Here is a 26,113-nt window from a genome sequence, read left to right as displayed (position 1 = left end):
TTCTTGCTAACACATAATTCACCTGTGACTGGTAATACTAACATATGGGGCAGAACTGGAGCATCCTCGGATTCTACAGTAAGGATCATAAGGCTAATTGTGTAATTACCTAATCCATATACTTCATTTTCTAGATCAGTTCCTATTCGAGTGGGAAGTCCCTCTTTATCAGGATAACAGACGTTGAGCAGGACTAAGTTCAAGTTTCCCCAAACCCAGCCCCCATCGAGAACAGCAATATCAGGATCTAAGGAATTAATTATTTTAAACCATGCCCCACAGGAGCCATTGTGAGTGAACGGGTACGGAAAGAGGGGCAGAGCTCCCTTGTAATTCTGGTAGGGAGGGAGTCGGCCACATATCCAGCAGTCGGTAGCATTATTTGTCTGATGGGAGTGGTGTAACATACTAATGAATGTATTGTTGCGCAGCGCAAGTCTGTAAGAGAGTTCATGTGCAGGAAGTTCACTAAAAGTGTGTTCAGCAGAGACATTGTAAACAGATTGTTCACGCCTGAAAATAGGCCAATATATAGGTAGCAGAATGCTGGCAATAATAATTAGAATACTTAGAAAAAACATTATTAACAACGTCACTATACAGTGACTACGCAGCGATTTACAGTATGTACGTTTCTTTGCTTCTCTCTCTCTCTCTCTATCTCGATCTAGGGGATACATGTCAGAAACTATTTAACCGATTCACCTAGGGGAGGACTTAAACAATTAAACTGTCTGACTTGCTAGATCGGAGTTTCATACGATATAGTTCTTGGGGAGTCTTTTCTCGTTCAGACACTGTAACGTCTTTTCTTTCAACACAGTCTTTGGTGGGGGTGGACGAGTCAGAGTCCTGTTTTAGTCCGTTTTTTAGTTCATTGCAAAGTTTGATGTGACTCGTGTGGACCCACCCCTTTCTCCCCTCTATCTTCACGGCGGTCCTGGTTGTGAGAAGAACGGTCTTCGGGGACTTCCAGCGGGGCTCCAGCGGACTTTTCCGGTCGAAATTCCGGACGAGTACCAGGTCCCCAGGACGGACCTCATGCGCCTTTACATCGGTGTTGTCAGGGAAGGCTGCGGCAACCTGTGAACGACATGATTGGAGTGCAGACATCAAGGAGGCAAGGTAATCTGTCAACATATTGCAATCAACATCAGTTATTTTCTTCGGAATGGGCGTCCCCCACATATTCGGTGGTCTGCCAAAGACCACTTCGTACGGGGATAGCCCTGATCTTGAATGGGCGACCATTCTCATGTAGAATAGTGCCACGGGCAGGGCGACTATCCAGTCGACCCCCTTTTCCTGACAGATCTTTGCAAGGCGGATTTTTAGTGTCTGATTATGCCTTTCCACAAGGCCTGCTGCTTCGGGATGTCGGACACAGTGGAACCTCCACTGATATCCTAGCAAAAGGGAAACCTGTTTCATCAACTCGGACGAGAATGGCTGTCCGTTATCTGAATACACGACACGGGGCAAACCGTACCGTGGGAAGAATTCACGAACCAACTGTCGGGCAGTGGTCGGAGCAGTGTAGTCTGGAACTGGGTATGCTTCGGTCCAGCGGGACAGAGCACAAACAACTACAAGGACATATTTAAAACCTCGACAACTGTTCATCTGGATATAATCCATCTGGAGGACTTCAAACGGGTGATCGGGAGGATGAAATCCACCTTGTTCTACGGGGACGCTTTTACCTGGATTGAACTGACAACAGATCATGCAAGTACGCACTTTCTGTTTTGCTGCTGCTCGTAAGTGTTTGTTGTACCAGAGATTTTGCAAACTGTCTAACATCGCTTTCTCTCCTAGATGTGCCGGGCTATGTGCTGTGTTTATCATGACTTGAACCATTGAGTCAGGGAGAAACCATATAGATTTTTCCTTCGTTATCCAACCTTGATCTGTCTGAATCCCTCCTAGTTCAGTCCATTTCTTTATTTCATCTGGCGTAGCATGTGTCTGAATGTCAATTACGTCTAGGGCGGGATCTCTAACTGCCATACACTTTATCGGTACTATTGTCTTTGTCACATCAGTAATCTGGGTGTGAGTCAGTGCTGTATGTTTTGCTGTCTGGTCTGCCAGGTCGTTACCCTGGGAAACAGAATCTGTAACTTTAGTATGTGCCTTACACTTCATGACTGATATGCCCGAGGGCAAATGTATTGCTTCTAACAGTGCTTGAATGAGGGGACCGTGTTGAATCTTGGCCCCATGAGAGGTCAGGAAACCTCGTTCTTGCCAGAGGACTCCGAAGTCGTGTACAACTCCGAATGCATAACGTGAATCAGTGTATATGTTAACATTTCTGTTCTTGGCTAGAATACAAGCTCGGGTCAGAGCAATGAGCTCTGCTGCTTGAGCAGACAGTGTGTCAATACGATGTGTTTCTTTAACTTCAGTTTCAGTGGTCACGGCATATGCGGCCACTAATTCTCCTGTACTTGTTCTCATGCATGAACCGTCCACATAAAGTGTCAGGTCTGGATTTGTCAATGGAACATCTGTTAAATCTCGTCTAGGCTTTGTTACTGCATTAATGATTTCTATACAATCATGTGGGGCTGGATCTGTCATAACTGTTGGTAACAGTGTTGCGGGGTTCAGGGTACTGCAGCGTCTGATTTCTATGTGTGGCTGGAATAACGTTAATTCATAACCTGTCAGTCGTGCTATAGTCAAGTGTTGAGTCTGGGTTCTGTTTAACAAAACCTCTACAGAATGTGGTACTTGAACTGTTAACTGATGACCTAAAACAATTGAGTCACTTTGTCTTATTGCTAACGCTGTTGCTGCTACTGATTTTAAGCACGCAGGGAGTGCTTGGGCTACTGAATCCAATGTACTAGAAAAATAAGCACAAGGCTTATGTGAACCTGCTTGATCTTGGGTGAGGACAGACAACGCTGTACCATCACGTTCTGTAACAAAAAGTGTGAACGGTTTGCTGTAACATGGTGTCGCTAAAACTGGTGCTTGACATAAGGCTTTCTTTAAGTCTTCAAAAGCTTGTGTATGTTCCTGAGTCCAAGGGAGGGCAGTCGAAGTCGCTGCCTCCTGTGTCGTTAACTGGATGAGTGGCTTGGCTAGAAATGCATACTGGGGAATCCATTGTCTGCAGTACGAGGTGAGGCCTATGAAGGCCCGCACTTCCTTTTGTGTCTGGGGTTGTGGCATATTTGCAATTAACTGAATGCGATCGGGAGTGAGCTGTCTCCCCACTTTGGACAGCAAGTGACCCAAGTACACAACTTGCTGAACACAGAATTGTAGCTTCGAAGGAGACACCTTGTGTCCCTTGTCGGCCAGGAAGTGTAAAACTGTCAGTGATGCTTTTTCACATTCAGGCTCACTTCGTGCGGTGATCAGCAGATCATCGACGTATTGCAGTAAAGCGGTGTTAACTGGCATTTGAATACAATCTAGTTGTCTTTTCAGTGCTTGACTATAGATGCTGGGGCTTTCTGTGAATCCTTGAGGTGCGCGCGAAAATTTGAAGCTGCGTCCATTTAAACTGAATCCGAAGAGATATTGGCTCTCTGGATCAATAGGCACGCTGAAGAAGGCGTTCTTGAGATCAATTACAGTAAAGAACGTTGCTTCTGAATCAATAGCAGTCAATAGAGAGGAGATATCGGGGACCACAGGATACTGTGGAATAATGCATTTATTAAATTCTCGAAGATCAATCACCAGCCGATATACTGGCGGTGCATTGGGATCAGTACGTTTAAGAATCGGAATGATGGGTGAATTACAGATATTGGAGTCGGTCTCGACGACCACTCCTTGGGCAATGAGCTCTTCAATGATTTTCAGTAAAGCCACTACAGCATCGGGTGGTAACTTGTATTGTCTGATTCTGGGTAATACAACACCTGCCTTGAGTGTAACGCGGTATGGTGTAATGTGCATACAGCCTACATCAGTTGGGCCTTTTGCCCACAAGTAATCTGGTACATTTTTCAATCTGACATCAAATTCACGCAGAACATAATGACCCTTGAAATCCCGCAGAAAGAGTCTAACCCCCTCCGGGGAACAGCATATTATAGCTCCTAGAGCCTTCAATGTTTTAATTCCTAACAGATTTTCTGGACATGATTTCGTGAGTAACAGGTCTGTAACACGTGATAATGGACCCACAGCCAGGGGAACTGGTTCCGATACCTCATTTACAATAGGCTGTCCTGAAAAACCAAGGGAAACATTCTGTGAGCCTGAGAGGGGTGCCCCTGGAACTCCATCATGACTTATTGTAGTGCGACTTGCCCCTGTGTCAATTAAAAACTTTCTGTCTTTTCCCAATACTTGACTGTGTACATAAGGACCTTCTTGATCTACAGGAATCTCAATAAGAGGCAAGCCACCTTCCCTCTCTAGGCTGTTTCATGTATATCGGGAATATTCGGGGTAAGCGGACTGGGCATACTGGTACATCTGCTGTGAAACTTGCTGAGTTGCGGCAATGGGCTGTGGCTGTGGTACTGCTACGGTCTGTGCTGGAGTCGAGGAAACATGCATAGGCTGTGTACCCTGTGTATTCTGTGAAGGCTGATGTTGGTTATGGTCTTGTCTAGGCGGATGCGGTCTTTCTTTAGTTTTACCTGTCGCTATGTTATGTTTCAGAACTGGGCATTCATGTACGTAGTGACCTGGCTGCTTGCAATAATTACATGTCCCTTTAACGGGAGCTGCAGTGTGACTTGTCTGGGTCGCACCCTTTCTGTGACCATCGGATGGGACCGTCTGAGCTACTAACATTTTCATTTTCGTGTCTTTCATGCGTTTTTGTTCCTGATCTTGTTCTTCTCTTATTCTGTTCTGATGATATTGTAACATTTGTAACATCTGTGATGGCGTATTTGCTTGCCATGTACTCTCGACCTTGTACACTCGATTTTTAACTAACGGTAAGGAATTCTCGACTAACTTTGACACAAAAAGATGCGGGTACGACTCGCTACTTGGCTGGAGGCCACTATTGATAATGAAACATTTCTCGAATCTTGAATAGAAGTCACTAGTATCTTCATCATGTTTCTGTTTACAGGACGATATTGCATCCCAATCCTCCTTTCTTGTTGTCAATAATCTGGGCAGGACCTGTACTATCAAACCTGGTAATGCTTTAGTTTTGTCCCCAAGGCCTAACCCTGGGACCCGTTTCTTTTCTTCTTCCTCTATTTCTGCCCAGGCAATCTTTGTGTCTCCCACCTCCCATTCCTTTAATTTCTCGAATATACCCGTAGGCAATAATACCTTCAACATTTTCATGATATCATCATACGTGTAATCCCCCATTAGTAACATGTCTTTAAGCTCTCTATGAAAACCTGCAGGGTCTTTATCATGGCATGGTACTAGTTTCTTCATTTCTAACAGTTCTAATTTAGTCAGAGGCGTGTGTACATACACGCGTTTCAATATTTTATCCTCACCCATAACAGGGTGCACTTCTCGTAAGGGGTTCTGACTTTCAATACCACCCCCGCATTGCATGTGGTACATTTTCCTTTCTGGAGGTGGGGCGGGAACATATTCAGAGCTTACAAAGGTATCATATCTATGTCGCTGTTCTAGAATTATTTGAATTAATTTCGTACTTAAGCCTCTCCATCTATCCATCAGTAGTGCTTCTAGTGTCTCGTGTAAGGGACCTGGATCAGAATAATGTTTTCTGTATTTGATGAGAAGGTGCTGAATCATGTATACACCTGCTAATTTCTGTTCGTCGGGGGAGAGGTTCAGAAATGTCTGTGCTACTGTGTCATCATTATATATGTCTGCATTTTCGGCCCATGATACAGCTGATCGGGCTAGTTCTTGTTCATCCATAGAATTGAGTACATGGTACCCAACTCGATCTCGAAGCCTTTTATCAGTTTCCTGGAACTGATGCTCAGCAGAATTCGGATTTGTTAAGGCAGAGAAGAAAACTCTCTTGCTCTCTGGACGGATACCCTTCCTAAGGTAAGTTCCCTTACCTACATATGCTATTGTTCCTACATTTCTTTCGGATTCTTCCTGTTCTTCTTCCTCCTCGGAGGGAGCCTCTTCTTTCTCTTTCTGGTGTACGGCTATCACTGCTTTCCTAATTTTCTTGTACATAGAGTCTATGCAATTCTGTCTGTCATGTTTTCCATCAGCTATATTTTGACCCCACTTGTTCAATGCATCTAATTCACTCTGATCTGTTCCGGGCCTGTCTCGTTCTCTTATTAGACAATTTATGAGAAATCGTAGTATCAGCGCTTGCATGCCAACTTTCTGTTTCTCCATGGCCTCCTTAATACTGTCAGGGTCCTTTCCTGTCTGAACAAACTCATATATTCTGTCTAGACGCTCCTTCATTCCTGCATAGCATAACAAGCTATCAGTAGCAGATCTTAACCGTAATGATGCCAATATCATTAAATCGTCCTTTCCGGGTACTGGATCATATCTGCAAACTGACATGTTTTCTTTTAATGCGTCAAGGCGGGATGAATTAGAGGAATGGGGGGATCTGTACGTAAGAGGACTCTGCATACCTCTGAGATTGAATCTGTGAGTCGGTGGCGGGGTCTGAGGACCCGCGGTCGCACCTCCTGAAGCGGACGCTTGTGCATTACCTCCCTGCGGAGTCTGTATCTGAACTTGAATTTGTCGTTTAGGTGGATCAGGCAAACGTGGTTTCGGTAGGTCAGTTTTGAGTACAGGAAGCGGCGGGGCTGGCGGAACGTGACCTGGGGGTGGAGTGCCACCCCCGTCCCTGTCAGTAGGCAGGGCACGAACAGGCAGATTGGTGTAAGCTGGTGCTACATCTTCTAAGTATGAATTTAGGAATATGTCTTTAGTAGTCTTGTGCATTACTTTAGTTGGAACTAATGGTGACGGCAAATTTTTCGGTATTTCTGAAATGGCGTCAGGTGTACCTTCGGCCAAAAGATACATGTTGTTCACTTGGCTATTTCGGATGCGATCTATTTGTTCTGATTTTACTCGAATTCCTTCAATAACTAATTCGTTTTCTTGGGCCTTTTCTGATTCTTTAAGTCTGTCTTCTCTACGAAGTGCTCTTTCAGCACGTTTATGTGATTCCTTACGCCAAAATTCTATGGCGTCTTTCTGAGATTGTCTGGCTTTCTTTTTCCGTAATGCCTCTTCTACCTTTATGATGCACTCGGCATCCCATGTTCCGTTAACTGGCCATCGGTATCTTTCCTCTAGGTGCTTGGTATAATCGGTCCATAACTCTAGATACAATATGGCGTCTATGCCATGTTTGTTATACATGAAATTACCTGGAGTGTCCCTAGGGGGGATCGGAATTTCTTCCTCTAACATCCCTTTCCTAGTTCCTATCTGCTTTAACTTGTTGAAAAACGGCATTGTGCCTACTTGATACTGAAATGCTCGATCCTTGATACTTAATTCTGAATGTAACTATTTATACAAAAAACACAATAATGCACAGGAAAACAATCACATTCATACCACGACATTAATCACAAAAACATTTAAAACATAGATGACTACCCCACTATACTAGATGTACTGCTCAACAGTACAGATACACTGTCGTAACAGTGCAGAATTTCAGAAATTCGGAATACTAGATATACTGCTAAACAGTACAGATACACTGCCTAAAAACAGTGCAGACCGGACTTGCGTACCCAAACCCGTCTAGATACGACCCAGCAATGGTACTCACCGGGAAGCACGGAAACAGAAGGCCTCGGAAAACTCGACTGGACTCGACTCGATACTTCGGAAAACTTCGGAAAACTTCGGGAATTTTCGGAAAACTTCGGAAAACTGGTGGGCCTCTTGACACCTCGGACCTTGCTTCTTTCGGCTAGGCTCTGGTCGGGATCCTCCGCACTCCTCACCGCCTCGTCTGGGCACTGATCGCAGTCTTCGTCACCTCCGTGGGTCAGAGGGAGATGCAGGAAATCCTGCCGGTACGCGTATGTTCCATCTAACTGATGGCAGGGGACAGAGCTTGCAATGCGCCAACCGGCGCGTGAGGTGGGGGAGGGGTCCCTATTCGGGCGCCAAAATGATGTAAATAATTAATTTACTCTTAATTTCTATGCAGGTAAGTACTTAATCAATAATAACTCAGATCGGGTGAAAAAAGACAGAGTCCGTGGTGTTAGAGTTCTAAGGGTTTTATTCCTTAAAAAGGAATGGTCATGACCAAGATATCATGTTCTGACCACCACACAGGGTGTCAGAAGGGATAGATGAACGCGCTCACATTTTATTAACAGTACATAGCTTATATACTTATTGTACACCATTGAAAACAGTATAGAAGGCGTAACAGCTGAGAGAAGACAAGATAACAATATACACGTGGTACATGTGCGTAATCAAGAGGCGTGAACTAGAGGTGTGTTCTGGAGACGTCACTGATAGGTGTCACAAAGGGGTGGCACTAACAGAAAATGTGGCAATGTCAGCAGAAATCGGAAGCTTGGATGCGCGCGCAGCTGCATGACGTGTAATTGGAGGGGTGCAGGGGACTTGACATTTACACTGACGGAAAGAGACAAAAGTCTGGCATGTCAGATCAACTTGGGCTTCTATCATATCTGATATCTGATGTTTAGGAACTAAGCTATCTGGGCGGAAAGGTCTCTAGAGCAGAAGCTATTCTATACTTGCTGTGAGTGCGTGTATAAGCGCCTGGGTGTCTGTATGAGAAGCGTGGGGGCATGGGGCCTTCCATGGAAGCATGGCAACGAAGCTATGAATTACTTGCACAGAGACAGGTCGGCCCTTTAGCCCTGTAGCTGAGGAAGGATGTTTACTGAAGCTAGCAGGCAGGAATGTATTTTCGGGGAGGGAAACAGATAACTCGAAGGTTATAGTCAATCTTGGCAGGCAGCAGGCTGAGCCGAGCGCAAGGGGCCGCGCTGAAAGTAAGTCAGAGTTCACGAGTACAGGGGCTGCCTTGGCAGAGATTTCTCGGAGTCAGAAGCCAGAAAAGAGGCTCGGTGGCAGAGATTCAGGGCCTACTTCAGCCAGAGCTGAAAAACGTAGGAGTACACTACAAAAAGACGTTGGCATAGCATACTTAGGAACGGACCATTCGACCCATTCATGGTGGGTCTGAAAGAGGACATGTTAACGTTGGACGCAAATGTATTTGCGTCTTCATAGCTGACACAGGAGGGAAGTTACATGCACTTTAACTCGTACATGGAGTCGGTGGGGTACTCGCTAGGGAACACAACTTGACCATAAAATTTATATTACCTCAATATACTCTTAATGGCAGCACTGCACTTGCAATGCCTAAGAATGGACATAGACACTGTAGGGGTACAGGTCTCCTGCACCTGTACCCTCCCCACTGGTATAGTACACCCAGCTGACTGATCTATGCCAGGGCACTGGGTTGTAGGCATAGCAGACTCGTAACTTTGTTCTGCACCGAGACACACAGCCTGCAAAGGCAGTGTGGGAGTGTAGATACAGGGCCTCTAAGGGTGGCGCAATAAGTGCTGCAGCCCTTAGAGGTCTTACCTGGTCAGTGTGCCCTGGGTATCATTTACCAGGGGTTGACCTGTGGCCAGAATTGAATTTGGTTTTAATGCAGATTTAAGGAAAGAACATAGGCCCTGGGTACCCGATTAGCAGGAGCCCAGGGGACACTCCGTCCAAGCACATCAGCAGTTCAACAAAAAGTGGGGGCTACCATGCAGAAAGAGGGCACTTTCTCACATTTATATAATAGCTGAACCCACTTAAGCCAACTGTCTCCAAATCCCATTGGGTCATCACAGCAAATAAATATACCCAACCAATGGAAAACGAAGGCCTTTTCCAAGTCAATAGACAAAATGGCCACTTGTGTGAGATCACACGCCCCCGGATAGTTAGTACCGAGTATAATCTACTTGGATTGAATGCAGTGGTTCGAGATGGGTCGAACCCATTTTGATCCCTGTAAATCGCTGTGGGCATATAGGGGAGTATGCGTTGAGCCAATACTTTATTTAGAATCTTAAAATCCATGTTAAGCATATAAAAAGGTCCTAAAATGTCCTACTCTCACACCCTGTTAGATTTATGGAGTGGCATCACCAGTGCGTCCAGCGTGGAGAAAGGTAGATAACCCAACTTCAAGGACTCCGCATACAAGGTCACCAAGCGAGGAGCCAATTGCAATACATACCTCGCATAGAACTCCACGGGAGCCCATCCAGTCTCGGCATTTCACCGGACCTCCAAAGCCTTTCTGAGCGTCTGTCCAGACCCTGAGTCGAAAAGAGGGCTAGAAAATCTCACACCTACTCCACTACCGCCGGGGCACTCTACAGTGCTTTGTAATATTCCCATAACAAGGAATTTATTTACCCGGGATAACGCAACGGTGCTCCCACATCTGATCTGATTTGCGTGATGGGGGCTCCACAGGATTCTGGTCTAATCAACCAGGCCAACAAGCGCCCTGTTCTACCCTATTCCTCCTGCACTTTATTAAGATGCTCTCTGTAATCATCAATGCACAAAAAACCCTGTCTCATTGGGCGACCAACAAATTTATCTTTTATTACTGCGAGAAGAATATCGGTGCTCGCCGTAGTATCTTGTTTTGTGACTGGCCTTTTGAGAGTAAGAAAGTGAGTCCTGGGATTAACTACATGAGGGGATCCATGATCGAAAAATATCCGAGACACAAAGGGAAAGGAGATTTCAACGTCTGTCCTAATCAAGTGTTCACCTATGAATAGTGGAGAGTGACCCTCCGTGTGCAAAATGTGAGAAATGCTTTTTAGCAGGGATCTGCATTGTATTGGACTTTGGACACGCATGTCCATATTGTGCCGATTTGGTGTCCAACAAGCTCATAGAATGAGACCTAATGGTGAAATACCTGTAGTATAATATTATTTTATGGTATTTACAAAACACAAGTGGAACACACATGGGTCCATATTAGGGGTTCATTATAGACTAGGGGAAAAGATTGACTCTTTGTTGGGGACATTGTTTTAGCAGGGATCTGCGTTACACATGCTTACCGATCTCCACTCCATTATCGGAGTTATAACATCGGCCCCAATGCAAAATGGCGGACGTTTTACGAGTTACGTTGCTGGCGCTAATCAAGTGATGGGGTGTGACCACCCTACCGGCAATAAACACACAGCCGTGGGACACCGTAAGCGAGGGAGGCGACGAAGAGCTCCGTAAGGCTTCATCGGGTAAGGAGTGGGGGAGCCGTTTTGCGATGGCTAAGGAGAAGTGTGTGTTTGGTCACTTTGAGATAGAGTGAAAGGTTATGAGTCAGTAGATACTATATCAGAATCGCGATGCATATGTGGCGCATTGATAAAGGTAGAGCTGAATGTTCTCCGGGGGCAGCTTTCCTTGTCTGCTAAACTTGATTGATAAAGTTAAGAGATAAGCATGGCAGATTCGGTCAACATTATAAAGGATGACTGATCCTTTCAGAAAAGGACAGAGGAAAATAAAAAAGAGTTATGTGTTGGTGTGGCTTCATACCGCATTTGAAGAGTTGTATTGGGAAGTTTCAGGTTTCCAGAAACATGGTTAAACAATCTTTTTCCGTACTGTTTTGAATCTCTAGATGGATAAGACAACCGTTGGGTCTACCCCATAGAGGACTCAATGAAGGAGTTTGAGAAAAAGTTTTGTGCCTCTGCAGTGGGTACGAGAGACTTATGCTGGCAGAGGGTAATTATGATATTAATGAGGTTTATGATGTTTTCAGACAGTCTAAAAACATGGAGTCGGAATGAGTTCATTTTGGGTGCTTTTTAATGTGTTTTTGGTTTATTATCTTTTCAATTTGGCAGTTTAAAGAGAACTAAGAGTCCAACAGAGGTGCTGCGACAGAGTCTAGCCCTGACGAATTTGCCGAAAATTTACAGGCAAAGAAACATATTGGTAGCGGATGTGGGTATGCAATGATAGCTACCTTTCCCCTTTTTAATTCAACAGAACACACCCAGGATTTAAGAATAAAGGTGTGAGAGAAGTGTGCCTGTTGATTTTAATCACTCTTGGTCACCAGTGGAGCGAGGCTGTTGTCCGCTCCTTCGCACTTCTATACTTTCTTATATATAGTTTTTCTTGTTTGGACACATTCTTCTTTTCACTTTTCTTTTCTCGGGACAAAATAACTGCCTGTGATGAGAAAAGGGGCAAAATCTGGTGAGTACCAGCCAGTTACATCAAGGGTGGTGCGCCCGTGAGGGGTCATTTTGTCCCTTACACATTTTTTTCACTTTTGATGTACTGTTGATTTGGTGCACAGACAGAGTTTCTCTCTTGTTTACTGTCAATTTGAAAGAGGTTATCCATACTTTGAATAATTTTAATGAAGGGCGACACTTGTCTATATCCTAAAAACTAGTAATAAGAAGGATATTTCAGCGGAAGAAATTGATGGAAGATATTCTTCGCGCAGTAATAATAGATCCATTTGTTGGTCGCCCAATGAGACAGGGTTTTTTGTGCATTGTTAATTGTTGAGTGGAGGGCAACCCTGTCGCTTCTTTTCCCTCTGGGCTCCTTTTGAAATATACGCTCTGCAATCATGACATCTCAACCTTTCAAGCGCCTCATCATGGAGGACACGAGACTCTCACAGCTTCATCCCAGAGGAGGAGTCCAACCCCAGGGCCTTATCTAATTTGTGCAGTTCATTCTCCAATCCCCCTAACTCTCTGTGCATCTTTCTCCACTCCTATTGAACCCCCAAAACAGTGTCCTCTCACTACCATCTTAAATGCCTCCCATTCCGTCAAAACCGAGGGCGTCCTGTTCGGATTTATTTGAAAGTAGAAGTCAATGAGGGCACCAAGGGACTCCTGGAACGGAGCGTCATCCAACATGGAAGTGTTCAGCCTCCACAGTGATATAAGCAGGTGTGTCCCAAGCGGTTGGTACATCAGCATGAGTGGGCTATGGTCCGCTAGTGTATGCCCTAGGTATTCTGTGTGCGCAGTGGAGTTACCAAGGCTGTCAGAGCAGAGGAAAACATCTAAGTGTATGGGGACGTATGGGAGAATAGAATGAGTGATTCTTATCCACTACATGCTGCGCTCTGCAGATGTCCATCATACCCCAGCTAGTCCACCTATCTCGGAATCCAGCTGCTATGCCAGGGGATGGGGCACCCTACAAGGGCAGGAGCGAGCGGTCCAAACTAATGTCTGATACACAGTTAAAGTCACCGCCCAAGAGCATGGAGTCAATGGTCAAATTACCCATGTGGGCCGACGGGTCCTAAAAAACAGGACACTTGATCCTGACTGGGAGAGTAAATACTACCAAGTGTTATACTTTTACCATATAGTTTCCCCACTGACTAGTACATACCTGCCCTCCCAATCCACCTGGGTATGTTCTGGTTCAAAGGGGTCTCCCTCCCGCACCCATATCAGTACTCCTCTGGCATTCGCAGAGTAGGATATGGCAAAGAGCTGTGCCCCCTCCATCTTCATCTGAATCCCTCTACCTCCCCCTGCGAGAGGTGAGTTTCTTGCAGAGTGCTAAATCTATAACCCTGAACTTCAGGTCCCTATGAATATTATGCCTTTTGGTCAGGGATCCCATCCCCCTTATATTCCAGGTCAGGAATTTTAATGTGCGATTTGTGGGATCCATTATTAATCGGCATCAAATGAACCCCTCCTCCCTCCCCGCTCCACCACATACCAACGCAAACTAAACAGAAACCCCTGTCAACAACAGACACCCCATTCCCAGAACAGATTTGCAACGGCTTCCGCCCAAACTGTAGGTAAAACATCACTGTCTGCACTTGGGAACACCACCTACCAAGGGGTGATCCGGACATACGGAGGGTGGGACTTGTTTTTAAGATATCCAACCTTCCACTGGCCAATGCTGGCCCACCCGGTTGTGCGCGCCACAGGCAACAGCACCCAGTTCACCATGCCAATCCCAGACCCCGAGGGGGTGGGGGGGGGCGGGCGGGGGGATTAATTATCCTCCACCCGGTCTGTTCTCAAATGATCTCATCAGCTGGTCTGGGTGTCACTATTGGGCGGATAATACTATAAATTGCGGATTGAGTCGGAATCCGAGCCCTCTGTCTCCTTCCTTGAATTACAGCCAGTCTCTGATGGCGCTCCTGTCGGCTGCATTATCTCCGCCACTGCCTGCAGCTCCGCCTCTCTCTCTTTTTCAGTTTGTGACGGGCTTGCCTTTTTTTGTAGGCCTTTCCTGGGCCTCCGTCTCGTCCGCTTCTGCGACACTGACACTTTACGTTCCTCAAGACGGCCTTTCACATTGAACTGTCTTCTAGCCTTCAAGGACTCAAGCCATTCCCAAGCCTTCTCAGTATCTTCGCAGAAATGTGTCTGTCCATCGAACATTATGCGCAGTCGTGCCGGAAACATCAAGGAGCACTGGAGGACTTCCTCCCACAGTGCTTTCTTGACCTCCAGAAAAGAGGCTAGTCTTCGCTGCGATTCTATGGTGTAATCCGGAAATATGGTTACCTTACAGTTTTCCACTACGAACTGGTCTCCCGTCTGGCCCTCTGGAACAGGATATCCTGTGGAGTATCTGAGCTATCACAGGCCACGGGGGCACCCCGGTGCCAGCAGATGTGCCGGCACCTGGCGGGCCCTTTGAGAGTATAGAATGAAGACAGTCCCTCTGGACTGTGTGCACCCAGTGCTCAAGGAATGCCACCATATCACTTCGCTCTACTCCTTCGGGTAGGCCCACCGCCCGTATGTTCCTACGATTGCGCATTCCGCATCTTCGGCCCAATGTTCCAGGGTGCGGACTCCATCAGCAAGTTCTGTAAACTGAAGCGTCAACATTTGCCGGGCAGTGAGGAAGTCTGCAATCGAGGTTACTGCAGTTTTTCCCCCTCTCTTGCAATTTCTGGTGCTCCGCCCTCAATAGTCCCAGCCCTACAGACACTGAACTTAAACCCTGATGAAGCATCGCCTTCGTGTTGGCCATTGCTTCCAGGATTTGTGTAAGCTGCAGCTATATCGGATCTGCCTCAGGTAGGTGGTCTGTCTTCCCCTGATTTGATTTAACTGCGCCACCTTCTTGATCTGACGGGGTCACTACGGTCATTGCCTTCGCCTGGCCCACCGTGCATCTAAGGTTCATCAAATAGGATCTAGCAAGTCTAGGCCACGTGGCAATCTAATGAGAGCAAATTTAAAGGTGCGGGGAAGCAGGTAAAGCCCAAGGGGCGTGGCCCCAAGGTTATCCTGCATCACTGCGAAAGCGTGGGCCCACCAACTCCACCGTCCCAAGTCTCGGTCACAGTCCACTCCATTAATTCCACCAGGGAGGGCGCAATACCATATAGTGTGGGTGCCACCCATGATCAGGGAATCCTATTAGGAGACTGGTGGTGGCCGCGCCTCTATTCACTGTGCCACAGTGCGCTCGCAGGAGCCTCTGTGTACAACCCCTCCTCCTCTCCTAGTCCTCAGGCCCTCGAAGGCTTCCAAGGTGTGAAGGCCCGAAGTTCAAGGGCCAAGGGGCCATCCGGCCCAGGTGAATTCAGAAGCTGGGGAGGAGGAGGATTTCTGGCTATTCCCCACAGCACTAGTCTCCTCCCAGTCTACGTCGCTCTCACCTCCTCGTCCCCTGGTCCAGTCCTCCGCGTGTCTCCCCTCGCAGCCAGCTGCTCCCAAGTATCGCTCCACAGGGCCCCTGGGCCCCAGCCTGCTCCCGGGTACTTTCCTAGAGCCGCAACACGTCTTCTGTACTAACTCCGGGGCCCGCACATCTCTTTGACCAACTCAGCCAGGTCAGGCCACCAGCTCGCACCCTCCATCTGCATCCGGCGCCCCCGGGATCCACCTTGCTCTGTCCCACAAGGGGCCAATCGAATCACGTCCACTGGGCTGCTGGGGCCATCTTAGCTAATCTCTGAGCCAGGCTGATGTTGCTTGGTTTTCTGGGGCTTCCACCCTCGGTGGGCCTCCGGAGCTCCCCAGGAAGTCTTGGCCCTCTACCCCCCCAAAACGGGGTCCAGCCCTGTGGGCTACCTGTGTCTCTGCCTGCCCGTGTAGCAACAGGATTTTTGCCGGTCCAGTACGGAGCAGTCGGCTCACGTGTCTGCCATCACTCGCAGCCAAGCCACGCCCCTCAACTCACTCAGACACTTGTACATTAATTCACATATCCACACACACTTATACATCCAGTCACATACCCACTCAGATACTCATGCACGCACACTCATATCCATTCAGGTACTTCTGCACCTGCTTACAGACTTACTCTGAGTGTGATGCACCCATGTGCAGACCCACTCATGTATGTATGACCCACTGAGACACTCATACACCCACTCACATATCCACGGAGACACTTATACACCCACTCACACACCCATACAGTCACTCCCACACTCAGTCATAGACCGTCTCAGAGACTTATGGACCCAGTCAGTCACTCATACACTCAGAAACTCACACACCCACTCAAACTCACTCAGATATACACAAACCCACTCACCCACCGAGTCAAGCCACATGTATCCACTCAGACCCACCTAGGCACTCGTGCTCTCAGTCACAGACCCATTCAGACACTCACACAGCCACTCATAGACCCACTAGGAGACTTAAGCATCCAGTTAGTTACACACTCAGAGACTCATGTACTCACGCACAGTCACACTCACTGACCCACACAACCACTGACAGACACTCACACTGCCAGTCACAGACCACCTGAAGCTCATGCACTTACTCACAGATCCACTCAGACACTCATGCACCCTCTCACTCACCATTCAGACACCCACTTAGACACTCAAGTATTCAATCACAGATCCAGTCAGTCATATATACTTACATACAAATGCACAAAGGCACTCATGCACCTACTTACAGATTGAGAGACTTGAACCAATCATAGACCCATTATAACCCTGATGCACCTCCTCATAGATGTACTGAGGCAGTCACACCTTTAGAGGCCTATTAGGATGGCGAACGGACCTGCGTCCGTCCGCCACCCCCGAGGTGGAGGGACCGCCCGCAGGGGCAGCGGCGGTCCCTCCATACCAATTAGGATGTGACCGCCACCCTGGCGGTCACATCCCATATCTTTAACCTTGCGGCGGGTGCTACTTGAAGCAGCACCCGCCGCAAGGTTAAAAATGCATGCTTTCCATTTACATGCACAAAGCGGCAGGCACCGCACGGTGCCTTGCGCTTTGTGCATGTAAATGCAGGGGGGTACCATAGGTACCCACCATGTGCACCCCCCAACCCCCCCCCCCCCCGACACCCTGGGGGCCAGCAACCGGCCCCCAAACACAAGAGACCACATGCTTTTCCACTGCGGAAAAGCCGCCATGGAAAAGCATGTGTCAGCCTGCATCCTAATATGGCTGGCGGTGTCTTGCAGACACCGCCACCATATTTGCCTGCATACACCGCGGATCAGCGGCGGACGGACTTGCCGTCCGCCGCTGATCCCACCGCCATCCTAATGTGGCGGTGGGTGTTTCCAATGTCCGCGGCGGTGAATCCGCATCCTCCAGGCTGGCGGTGGCTTCCGCCAGCCCGGAGGATGCAGATTCACCGCCATCCTAATCGGCCCCTATGTTACAGAAGTATTGATAGTCTGATGCATCTGCTCACAGATCCAGTCGAATACTTGTACAGTGAACAAGAGACTTAGTGATACAGGGATGCAATCAGTCTTAGAGAACACTGAAAACGTTTGATACAATGGCCATGTTCATCTCCGGTACGGATACAAAAAACGCTCATCTAAACAGCCTCATAATTTGAGCCCAACAAGCAGCTGATACCATACATCCCATCTGCACCCGTTCCCCAATACTGGGCAAGTTAGAATCACTACCTACAGTCCTAGGTGATCTCCTTGATGGCCTCAAGTCCACATTAAAAGTGGAAAAAAGCAACCACGGGAGAGGAAGAAAGCAAAAAAAACACTGGAGGGTACACCAGCTGTATGTAAGCAACAGAAGACCCTGTCAACTGCATCAGACCTTGTAGTTAGCAAAGAGGTATGCGTGGAAAACAATGGCCTGTTTAGCTCACCCCCCCCCAATTTGGCAATTATCCCGAACCCCATAGCGCCGGCCACAAGCAGCATGGCAACAGCATCACATCACATTATAACAGGAGGGAGTGACTTAGAAGCAGTGAAGAATAAGGGCAAGGAGCTAGAAAACAAATTGGCACCAGATCAACGGTGAGGCAGACTTAGAAGGAAAAAAATAAGCAGTTTAAACCTAACAGTGCGCTGCAGCATTTACTCACTCTTTAATAACACAGACCCTAATCTTCACAAACGTAGTCATGCAAAGGCAAAAATTGAGCAAGACATACTCCCAAGTAAGGCAAACACAGCAAGGCTCCTAAAAACGTGACCGAGAGTCAACTCATACCCAACAAAGTTCTTAATTCTGATAAAGGAGGCTGCTGCTGATTTAGCTGAATCATATTGCTTATTTGATGCAAACTGAAGAATGAAGAAAAGCCAGCTCCTCCATGGGCTGGACCTCATGCTCTGATCTCCCAGAATAGCGTCCCACTGAAGAAAGTTGTGTTTTTGTCAGTAATACCGTCTCCAGTCACAATTTTTTTAAATGTTCTTTAAAAAGGTTTTATATAGCGCTGGCTAGACCCGGAGGTATCAGAGCGCTTTACAAGGGTATCAGACAATAAATTGCAGGTTACAGCTTTACAAAGTTTACAGAGTTATTAGAGCTTAGAAATTTTAGTTACAAGTAAGGTTGAGACAAACAAAGAGGAACATATAGGTAAGGGAAAAAGCTGACAAGGGGAGATAATCCGGGGAGGGGGTAAGAGAAGAGCAGGAGAAGTAGACAGAGCGTGAAGGAGGGAAAGAGGAGGGGAGGGTTAGAGACACAGCATGGCAAGAGGAGGGTGACAGGTACAAAAATCGGTTGACGAGTCAAAGCTGCGCCCAAAGTCCAGAAGCTGCGATCCCGGGGGAGTGGTAATATTCCCCATCTCTGGAGAGAGGCTCCCTAAGCGCAGTGGACTCTCTCAGAGGGGTCTCTGAGACTCCAAGGCCTATTTACTGGGTCCTTCCCCAAAAAGGGGAGAGGGAGTGCTTTGGCAAGGGGTGCCATACCATACCTCAATTGGGAGTAGCTCTCTTGGCACTGTGGACTCTCTCAGCGTGTATGCTGAGACTCCAGCGTGTATAACTTGGATCTTCCCCAAAAAGGGGAGAAGGAGTGCTTAGTCAAAAGGACACAAAAGGACAGGGGGCTAGGCGGTGAAACAGGCAAGGGGAAAGAATCAGGTGAGAGGGGATAGGAGCAAGGAAGTAGACAAAGAATGAAAGAAAGAATGCTGAATAGGAACAAATAAATAGGAGACAAGGAAAAACCAGAGACACAGAAATACGATGGGGGTGGTGGGCAAAACAGGGAGATGGGGTGAAAAACTGTGCCCAAAGTCCGGCTGGGTAGGTGATGGTCAGGTGATGAACCAAGGATGATTTCCTCAATAGCTGAACAGAGCAGCTGTTCACAGCAACAGTATACACAGCTCTAAAAAAATTCTATAATGTGCATGTGCAGCTTGAAGACCAGCCTATCTCACCAGTTTTCTGCGATTAAAGTGTATTGCGTATGGTAGCTGACATTTGTATGAGCAATCCAGTAGAATTTCAGGATCTTTATCCAATGATTGGTGTTTTGACATTGACAAAAGTTGTGTTGTGGTGTGCAGGAAGTTATTTCAATGGATGTGGCATAGACGATGCACTTACTGAGGCTGAAATCTTTGGAAGCAAAACTGTCCATTCAGTATGGAGCAGAACTCATGTTAGTTTGTTACCAGGAATGGTCATCATATCTGAGGCTATAGAAACACTGCATTGGAATGCTTTCTGGAACAAAAATGACAAATTCAGTTTTGCATATCTTATCTCAGAACTTTATTAAAAAAACAGTGCAACGCCAGGCAATGTTCAATACACTGTTCAAAATCAGAAAACCAAGTCTGTAGAGTTTGTCAAAGAATGTTAAGGAAAAAAAAAATCCAGAGCTTTGCAAGTACTGGGAAAATGTTTTATACAAGATAGCTCTAGTGAAAAATGTGGTACATGCTGATCGGGAAGGTGGTTGGGAGCTGCTCGTAAAGACTGTGGAGTCACTGATTATAATGTTTCACAAATTAGTTTGCATAAAACTACCTGCGATAAGGCTCCTGGTCTTTGCAATGAGTGAAAAAACTAAAAGGTAGAAAAAACATACCTCTATAGAAAATTCATCCAAAGACATAGGGACAGTTCAATGCTGCGGCTCTAGATATGAAACTGGAATAGACGACCCAGAGATCACAGAAAAGCTCCAAGGGAATTGTTGGTCAGACATGCAAAAGTGAATATGTTGCTCATTGGCAGCTTGTTTGCCATTGCAATGTTTTCACAGATGACAAACTCAAAATTTAAGGACCATCGTGAAACAGTTCCTCACCATGAACTTGTGTGAAAGAGAGGGGGACATTTTAATAAACATGGTGAACAAGAAAACCCCTTTGAAATGACTGAGCCTGTGCAACTACACAACTTTGTGACCAAACAATATGTAGATAACAATATGATGACATCTACTAGATGTCTTGGAACATGGATCAAAACTATACGCAGAACTGAAGCAATAGAGATTTGTATTGAAAGAGAAAAAACTGTTTGACATATTCACTAAAGCTAAACTTCCACGCTTTGCCATAGTAAGAGTTTCGGCCAACCAGACACTTCAAAACAGGTTACAAAAAAAAAAAAACTTTTGCAAGCTCAGAGAGAAGGCTGTAGCAAAAGAATGGGCTGAATTTATCAAGGAAATTTTTTTGCATAATGTTCTTCCAACAAACGCTTTATTTGATGGAGATGCTACAACCAAACCACTGAAGCACAAATTCGTGCAACAGCTTGAGAAATAAAAAAACAACTTTCACCTGAAGAATTTCAATTTGAAAAAGTGTCCTCATTCATAACTGCTATTGTCGTGGACTAAATGCGTCAATTAAGAATAGTCAAGATTACGTCCAGGCAAAAGTTCTGAGAGGTCGTACCAACAGTTCTACAGATATCAAAGTCAACGGGCACCTTGCAAGAACTGCACGTTGTCCTTGGCAGTTATCTTGAACTATCTATCAAATAAAGTGAGAGAATCAAACTAATGGGACCCCAAGTGGCATCTTATCCGCATTGGCGGAAGAGTGTTGCACCACTGCTTTCAAGCAGTACAAGAAGAGGAAACATAACATGATGATAACTTTCTGATGTACTCATGCTAAGTTTCCTTTGCGGGTGGGATATTGGGTGGGGCTGCTCAAATCACAGAGCAGCATGTACACTAGGAGGTTTTGGGTCCTACGACTAGCCAGCCTGGACCTCAATAGTTGCAGGTCCTTCGGCTTCTGAACGGATTGAATCCATTGTGCACAACGGCTCCGTGCGGTGGAATTCATTCCCGCTCGAATACGGAACCAAACAAATATCAGTAAACTGAGAGGGACGCTTCGGCTCCAGCCGTCCACCTTGTTATACGGCGTGCAGTACACTCCGAGAATGTGAACTTGGCTACAATCGAACAGCGCACCGTTTGGCGGGCGCCCTGTGATTTGATATCTTCACAACTATACAGATATCTTTCGTTCAATTCATATTTCACCTCCACTCCTGCAATCCCTTTGCTCGTGGTGCAGTGAAGTCCATTCCCAGTCCCTGTCCTGAGGAGAACCATAAATTGCTTTGGTTTGAAACGCGTTGACCCCCAGCCTGTGTCAAGAAAAGAAGGGTGCAGCTAGGGATTAAATAACTCCACTGTTGTGGGCCCTTGTTTGCCATCAGACCAAAAAACTCAGTCACAGGTTTTGTGAGACAGGCAGGCAGTGACATTCCATCTTCAGTTCCGCCTGTCCACTGGTTTTGTAGTGAAAGGACTGGTTTTTTCATCTATGTTCCACGTATTGTTTCTTGACCACAATGGATTTGCAATGTATGTTTCCTAAGTTATATGTTGGTGTATATAATTTTTCTAATTTTTTCCAATATTCAATATCAATGTTTGCATAATTTGTATTCATCATGCACACAATTGTTTGCTTTTGACTTAACTGTTTTGATAGTGTTTTCCTTTGATGACATTTTTGTATGAACTTTTGAAATTTGCATTTAAATCGAAATAAATGTTTTGCTAAAGAAATGGCTGGGTCATGCAGCACACACGGGCTGCGTGGGTTCTGATTTCAAATTTAAAGTTTCCTAGCTAGCCACTTTGTTCTGTTTTCTGCAAATCACGGAGCAGGGCAGGGGTAAAGTGGTATGACCACTCAAGTGCGTAATGACCATTTGGTCGGCCCTCTCAGGCCACCCAAAGCAGTAATGCGCACTTCCCTGTTTGCAATGCAGGCTGCATGGGGTACATGCCCACCCCTCCTGCCCCTGGCTGAATGCCTTGTCACGGCGCTCAAGAACAAACAACGCCGCATTGCAGTGTAGTGATTTGCTATGGGGAGGGAGCCTGGCTACCTGCCGCCTGTTCCTGGAAGCAGAATCAGGAGAGCAGGAGCACAGAAGACGCAGGACCAGACCTCAAGGTAAGATTTTTACAAAATATATTTACAACCCCCACTCCTCCCTCATCCCCGCCCCCTCCAGTGTCCTTTCCCACTTCCCCAGTCTCCCCCGCAGCACTACTTAAACGTGGCTTCTGTGCGGTTATGCACAGCGGGTGTACCACTGGTGTGCCAAAGGCAAGATTGTCTGCATCCGTCTGCCCCTGCCATCCAGCAACACTGTAGAATTCTCTTGCACCCTGCGCCTGTCGAAACAACTCAGCCAACCGGCTCAACTGCACCCTCCTCAATGTGTGGTGTAGGAGAGTAGGATCTGCTTACTATTTTACCCCCACTTTTTGCTTTGTTTCATATCGACTTTAGTCTGGTTGGAGGCCTGCTAACCAGGGCCCCAACCTAGCTGCTTCCTTTCTAAACCAATTGCATGTACATTAGGTACACTCCAAATTGGTTGCTGGGTTACCCTTGGAGTCCCTAGTCCTTAGGTACCAGGGGCATAGGTACCCAGAGGCCTACCAGAGGCTGAAGCATGCATTATGTCAAACAGGTCTGCTCCTGCAGCCTGGGTAAGGAGGTGTAAACACCCCTTACTAAGATATAGTATACCTGTATCTACCATTAAAAACCAGACACATATAAACCTAAAGTCACTCCTATGGTAGGCTTTGACAATCCTAAAGGCGGAGTGCTTTATTTTGTGTGAGAGAATGCCCAAGCATGAGCTGAGCCCCTCTGCAGCTTTCAGAATCCCGTCCTTATAGCTGTTCTGTGATAGAGACATACCATATACTCTTAAGTGCATTATAACCTCGCTGTAAATGCTAACTTTGGAATGGCTGCATCAAAACATGCCGTGTTTGGTGTCAAACAGTTTGGAATCCTACCCCCGCCAGTCATGGCGGTGGGAGTAGAATTCCACCCTTCTAGAGGGGGGAAGACATGTACACCTTTACTTACCCGGTAATAGTTTTAAAGAGCCCCAGCATCACAATATGGATGCTGCTGCAACAGACACAAGTCTGACCTTCTGCTGCTGGACGAAACTCCAGCAGGTTTCCTGTCACAGGGAGGTGGAACCACATCCCCAGACAGGCTTTAGTGAATTGGGACAGGGAGGGTGCATTCAGTGAATGCTTTCCAGATAGTGCCTGGGGCACACAAGGTGTCCCTGTGCATTTCCCAGTTCAAAGCGGTTGCTGGGGCACTCTGGACAAAGGGAAAGGGGTGTAGCCACCCCTCCCCAGGTCTCCCATAGGTGGGGCCTTCAAGTTAGTCCATCCCCTAAACTTGGTTTAAGTATAGGAACCTAGTCACTAGGACTTTAGATTACGCTGGACTAAACTCTGCAACATATATCCTGGAACTTCGACATTCTATTACGACTAGAAGACGGAAGGATCTCCCTTGGGGTCAAGGTGTTGTATTTCTATCTAGAACCCTAATTCGATATTCCCGATTCATGCCCTTATGTGGTTATAATTAATAATATCCTTATAAAGGCATAAGAATCATATCCATATTCAGTAATAGCCCATGCAGTCCAAAGCACAGCACGGCTACTCCCATCGACTCCTAGAAAGCACAACGCGTTCTTTAAACAAACCAAGCCTCCAGCAGCCCGGAAATCCCCCCTGCTTTTGTTTTGATTTGAACAAGAACTCCTGGAGTCCAGAAAGAACTGTTAGTTCTTAGTGACGTCTTATGTCCAGTCTTACGTCAAACCCGGCACCCTTCAGGTTTAAATATACCAACAGTTGCCTTAAGCAAACACACGGTGGTTTGGAGCAGAGCGGCTATCTACTTGCCCGAGAGCCCAGCTGATGCGAGAGCCCACGGAAACCGCCCCTCCCCTTTGACGCGCTGGAGAAGCTACTTTTTCTCACGACGAGAGAATCCAGCTCCGGTGTTCCCGAGTCACCCTTGCGGGTTGCTGGGAGATCGGGTCCTGAAGAAAGAGATACCAGACCTTCCACATTCTATTACCAAGGTACGGAGCTGACAAAAGCCTTAAGAGAATTCTTGATTCAGAACCTTGGCAAAAAACCTACTTAACCAACTTAACTTAAACTGCTACTTACTTACTCCTTCCCAAGTATTAGGCTTAGGTCAGGTACACCGGGGTAGGCGTAGTTAGAAGCACCAGCTGAGTACGTTAGTCAATGTTATTATGTATGTATATATTTTATCCATTTTAAAGTATCATATGGCTAAGAAACCATATCTATGCTTTTACAGTATTATTTCATAATACTACTTTTACTGTACGCACTTTACTTCATGATAAGTATTGCAATTGTGGCAATTCATTTCTCTTGCATGAGAAAGAAGACTGCTCAATAAAATAACACCTTTTATTGAAAACGCCCGTCTCTCTATTTCTCTGCACTCTGGTGAAACTAAGTATTCACGGTTGACTGAGTGAAATAGCTGCCTATTGTTTTCACACTACTCTAGAGATACACTCTATTCTGAGGGAGCAAAGTTGTCATGTTTGTATGGTTGTCAGAAGCTAATCCCTTCTTGTCTAAATCCGGAGAGTTAACTCTTTCCTGAACATTCAAGAAAGTTACTAGTGACCTCTGAATTAGCTGGCAAAACTAATTAAGTCTAATATAGTCAGTAGAGACCTAGTCGACCTCAGTCCTACGTCTACACTGCTGTTTATATTATTTCAATGCGCAGAGCCTATTGGGAATATAGGAACTACACTACGAAGGAGTGAATCCCCTGTTCACACAGGCACCAAAGAAACATCTTGCCGGACTTCATTTTCGAGGCACCCACCAGATCCCGAAGAATCTGTGACACAGGACACTGACTTCCAAACATCTGAGGCCGACACTAAATCACAGCAAAGCTGAGAACCGCAGCAATCATGAGAGACGTGGGACCGGAAATCCTGGACACGTGCATATTTGCAAGTGCGCCTACTTCCCGAGCTTTCCCGAAGTTGTGCATTGGGCTACTTGTAGTCAAAGCCCCGAGCACCATCTGCACCAAAGATTGTGGGCCTACACTTCACGAGTGTTCTGTGGGCCCGCTTCCAGCATTTCTGCTCAAGGCCCCTTTGCGATCCCTGGTCCGTCGACTGGTGGGTCCCCACGAAGGCAACTCTTTTGTTTCTTGGGCTTCCCTGGTTGTTCAAGACGGGCCCTGACTCCACAAAGGGGTGAGTTCCTCGGACCTTGCTGGTCTGCTACAAAGCCAATCTTTGCATTCTGCGTGGGTTGCTGTTGACAAGGCTTGTTGGGTCCAATCCGGATACCGACGCTAAAGCACTCGACATCTAACATGGAACAGCTCTAATCCAGCTCTTGGTTGTGGTTGGCGCCTCGTGGCTGAAGAGTCAAGCTTCACCTCCTGCACCTGAAATCACCCGACATCGGCTGGCATCTTCTTGTTGCATCTCTGGTCACTGGCAAGTGACCTAGACTCTGTCCCCTCTGCTTTCAGGTTCTTCAGATCTTCGAACCACCCTTGGATCTATCCGGGAACACTTCATCTTGTCGCCTGCAGCACTTCTT

The 26,113-nt window shown here is 46.6% G+C and overlaps 1 protein-coding gene across 2 annotated transcripts in view; it reads right to left on the bottom strand.

The window, feature by feature from the left end:
• Window positions 1-26,113, bottom strand: part of SIRT1 (sirtuin 1) — a 491,295-nt gene that overhangs the window by 386,487 nt on the left and 78,695 nt on the right. The gene's annotated exons all lie outside the window — the stretch shown is intronic.

The sequence above is a fragment of the Lissotriton vulgaris genome, chromosome 5 (genome assembly GCF_964263255.1).
Source record: "Lissotriton vulgaris chromosome 5, aLisVul1.2, whole genome shotgun sequence".
Classification (NCBI taxonomy): domain Eukaryota; kingdom Metazoa; phylum Chordata; class Amphibia; order Caudata; family Salamandridae; genus Lissotriton; species Lissotriton vulgaris.
This window is presented reverse-complemented; position numbering and strand designations above follow the sequence as displayed.